Genomic DNA, 4,750 nt, shown 5'->3' on the forward strand with positions numbered 1-4,750 from the left:
CTGCTCTAATGACTCCCTCTTGATCCATGCACAGGTTCCAAATGAGCACAACTAAGTGTTTTGGAATACCCATTCTTTGTAATGTTATCCATAATTTGTTATGATCCACACAGTGAGGTGCTTTTCAGTAGCTGATAAAACAGGTAAACATCGTTATGGTTTTTCTCTGCTTTTGGCTAAGATCCATCTGACATCAACAATGATATTTCTCTTTCCACATCGTCTTCTGAATCCAGCTTGAACTTTTGGCAGTTCCCTGTCAATGTATGGCTACAGTTGTTTTTGAATTATCTTCAGCAAAATTTTGCTAGTGTGTGATATTAATGATAGTGTTTGATAATTTCCTCATTCCATTTGATTGCCTTTCTTTGGAATGGGCACAAATATGGATCTCTTCCAGTCAGTTGGCCAGGTAGCTGTCTTCCAAATTTCTTGATGTAGATGACTAAGTGCTTCCTGTGTTGCATCTGTTTGTTGAAGCATTTCAACTGGTATTATGTCAGTTCCTGGATCCTTGTTTTTCACCAGTGCCTTCAGTGCAGCTTGAACATTTTCCTTCAGTACCAGCAGTTCTTGATCATATGCTACATCCTGAAATGGTTGAACATTGACCAATTCTTCTCAGTATAGCAACTCTGTGTAATCCTTCCATCTTCTTTGATGCTTCCTGCATCATTCAATTTTATGCATGTAGAATCTTTTAATATTGCAACTTGAGGCTTGATTTTTCTCTTCAGATCTTTCATCTTGAGAAAGGCTGTTTGTGTTTTTTTCTGTTGGTTTTCTAACTCCAGGTCGTTGTACATTTCATCGTAATACGTTACCTTGTCTTCTCAAGTTGCCTTTTGAAAGCTTCTGTTTAGCTCTTTTACTTCATTTCTTCCATTCCCTTCAGCTACTCTGTGCTTAAGAGCAATTTTCAGTCTTTTCTGACATCTATTTTGGTCTTTTCTTTCTTTCCTGTCTTTTTAATGACCTTTTACTTTCTTCATGTATGATGTCCTTGATATCATCCCACAACTCTTCTGGTCTTTGGTCATTAGTGTTCAGTGTGTCACTCTATTCTTGAGATGATCTCTAAATTCAGATGGAAGTATTCATGGTTGTACTTTGTTTCTGTGGACTTACTTTGATTTTCTTCAGGTTCAACTTGAACTTGTATATGAGCAATTGATGGTCTGTTCTGTAGTCGGCCCCTGGCCTTATTCTGGCTTATGATAATGAGCTTCTCCATTGTCTCTTTCCACAAATGTAGTTAATTTGATTCCTGTGTAATCCATCTGTTGAGGTCTATATGTATAGTCATCATTCGTGTTGTTGAAAAAAAGCATTTCCGATAAACAATTCTATCATGCGACTTCCGCATTGTTCCTGTTTTCCAAACACTGTTCCTTCTTCTTTGTCTCCAGCTTTCAAATTCCAATCACCACTAATTATCAATGCATCTTGATTGCACTTTTGATCAATTTAAGACTTCATCAGTTTGTAAAAATCTTCAGTTTCTTTATCTTTGGCACTCATGGTTGGTGTGTAAGTTTGAATAATAGTCATATTAACTGGTCTTCTTTGTAGGCATGTAAAAACAGAATGGGGGCGGTGTCTGATCTCCTCTAACTTCACAAGGGGGAAGGAGAATCAAGATCAATAGCCCAAGGCTGATTCCTATGAGGCAGAGGTCAGACATGACTTTCTCCGCCATCTTTACCAATTCTGACACCCAACTGTCCATCCCATGGAGCGCTCTACTTCTCTGCTGGGTTTGGTAATTCTTTGCAATGGCCACACAGAACTCACAGATAATACTCATTATTATGGGGCTTATTAGGGAAGTAACAGGTTACAATTCAGGTTGAGGAACGCTCAAGATACAGTTATTCCATCAGGACAACCTCTTCCCAGCTGTGCTCACAGGCACACCTCTCTCTAGCGCTCATCCTCTGACCTGCCTGGGCAAGTGTTACAAAGCTCTCTTAGCTCTGCCGATAAGTGCCCTGAGGCACCCCACTCAGCCAGTAGCCTCATGCCCAAAGACATTCAGCTTTCTTGCTCAGTGGGCCGGGAAGCCCAATGCGCTGTCTCTTGCTGGTCTCCCCTGCCACCGTTTCTCTGCCACGGCTTCTTGCTATTGTCAGTGTTACAGCTCTCTCTCTCAGTCTCCTGGTTCCATGAGCTTCTCAGCGCAGGGATCCCAGGTTCAAATTACACGCTCTGCTCGTGATCCTTCTTCCTTGGTAGTCGTGGGATCCTCTCTTTTTTGCCTCTGGGATGGCTCATTTTAAGCCTAGCAGGATGGCAAAACTGACCAATCCCTTTGGTGGGCCAAAATCACCTTATTTGCAGTCCCACCCAAGTGATTGTTACAAGACCCTGGCGAGAAAGGCCACATGAAAGTGATCCATTACACCATAAGATGCATGGATATTAAGCTGGCAGCATTGTATTTCAGCATAGATCTTGAAAGGCTCTTCTTGATAATAAATGCAATGCCATTTCTCTTCAATTTGTTGCTCCTGGCAGAGTAGACTATATGATTGTTGGATTAAAAATGACCAATACCAGTCCATTTCATCTTGCTAATGCCTAGCATATTGATCTTCATGCATTCCATTTCATCCCCTTCCCATAAGGAAAAAACTAACACAAAAAAGGGGCAGTCAATAATAAAAGCATTGACTAGGTTACAGATGAAAAGGGAATTTTCAGTTAAATTTTCAAATTACTGTGAACAGAAATTGTTAGATGTAATAAGTAATAGTTTTGAAAGATAATTAATGGAACACAAAGCACTTAGTAAATTGAGCAATAGATAAAATTGTAAAGATACCACTATACCATCCTGCCTTTATGGAAGCAAATAATTCTAATTATAATTAATTATAACACTCTGCTCTTCAGTTCATTCTATTTTTCTGAGTAATAAGGATGGACATCCTGCTTCTCTTTGTTTTTGGCTTCACTGTATTTTTGTTTGTTTTGTTTTTTAAAAAGTTTGAATTGGTGTAAATTTTTAAAGTCCAAGTCTATCAATTCAGTCATTCATCTGTTTATTCATTCAACAAATTTACTGAGAATCTATTGTGACAGGGAATGACTAGCAGTAATAACAAATGAGTTAATGAAAAAAATATTTCTCACTAAAATAGAGTAAAACAAACAAATAAACAACAACGAGAAAGAAAAAAAAAACCCTTGCTGACCCCATGTGTTACAGAGTAGAACTGAGCATCAGGCCTTTCTTCTGTGGTGCTACTGGGTGGGACTGAACCACCAACCTTTCGATTAGTAGTCAAGAACAAACTGTTTGTACCCCCAAGGGACCTTTTAAAATAGAGTACCAAACCTGTTGCTGTCAAGTTGCTTCCGACTCATAGTGACCCTATAGGACAGAGAAGAACTGCCCGATAGGGTTTCAAAGGAGCGGCTTGTGGATCTGAACTGCTAACCTTTTGGTTAGTAGCCGATCTCTTAACTACTGCACCACCAGGGCTCCATAAAATAGAGTACAGTTGGTGTTAAAACAAGATAAGATGGTGTAGGCCCATGTGACAGAATAACTAATAACCTGAGGAAGACAGAGAAAGCTTCAGTTATAAAGCACCCACATGAGCTAGACCAGAAACATTAAGATAGGGAGGAATTTTCCTGGCTGAGCAAACAGGGGAAGGCACTTCTAGGTGAAGGGAACATCAAGTGTAAGAAGAACATGGCCTGTGGTTCAAGAAAAGTCTTTGGTTTGTGGGACAGAATGGAAAGGGATGAAGCTAGAAAGAAAAGTTGGCAAGGATTGTTAGGCTGCTAGAAATGGGTAACCAAAAATGTTGGTGAGCAGAAGAGCAACAATGTCCAAATCTTCATTTTCTTTTGGAGGAAGGGAGGTTGGAGATACCTCTGGCAACAGGGTAACAGATGAAGAGGTAGAATAACAAGCTTTATTTTTTAAAATTTGGTCCAATGGAGACATTTGAGGCATGAGGAAAGTTGGAAGGAGATTGTAAGGCAAAGGAGACTGTGGGGGAAATTCCATGAGGTGCAGGTTTTATTTGTTTTGTGTTTTGAAAACAGTGAGGTCTCCATTTATAGAGATTAACTTTGAAGTGTCTGTGGGTCAATCAGATGTGTTACTCAAAACCTATCACTGCCACCTTGTGGAGATATGGCTAAGAATGGAAAAGGGTTTAAAAATATTTAATGTTGGTCATCTAATTAAGTGATTCCTAGCCTTTTCACCCTCAAAGGCTTCTTTTATTATCTACCATCCCCCAAAACTGAATCTATGAATAAACGTCATTTATTGACAATTTGCTTCCCCATTTACATAAATGTTAATTAGAGCTTCTGATCCGTGAAAATCAACCAGCGTTTGTCTTCTGATTTCATTCTAATCAAAAGCAGGAAGCATGAGGTTTTGTCAGCCCATATCGTATTTGTTAAGATAAATGCACAATTTTTTTTAAAAATTTTTTATTGTACTTTAGATGAAGGTTTACAGAACAAATGGTTTCTCATTAAACAGTCAGTACACATATTGTTTTATAACATTGGTTAACAACCCCACAACATGTCAACACTCTCCCTTCTCAACTTTGAGGATCTTTTTTTTTGGTTAAAATACACATAGTGAAAGTTACACCATTTTGAAAGTTTCTACATGTACAATTCAGTGACATCAATTACATTCTTCCAGTTGTGCTGCTATTCTCACTATCCTTTTCCAAATTATTCCATCACCATTATCTTCAACTCACTCTCC

The sequence above is a fragment of the Trichechus manatus genome, unplaced genomic scaffold (genome assembly GCF_000243295.1).
Source record: "Trichechus manatus latirostris isolate Lorelei unplaced genomic scaffold, TriManLat1.0 scaffold00081, whole genome shotgun sequence".
In the NCBI taxonomy this organism is placed as follows: domain Eukaryota; kingdom Metazoa; phylum Chordata; class Mammalia; order Sirenia; family Trichechidae; genus Trichechus; species Trichechus manatus.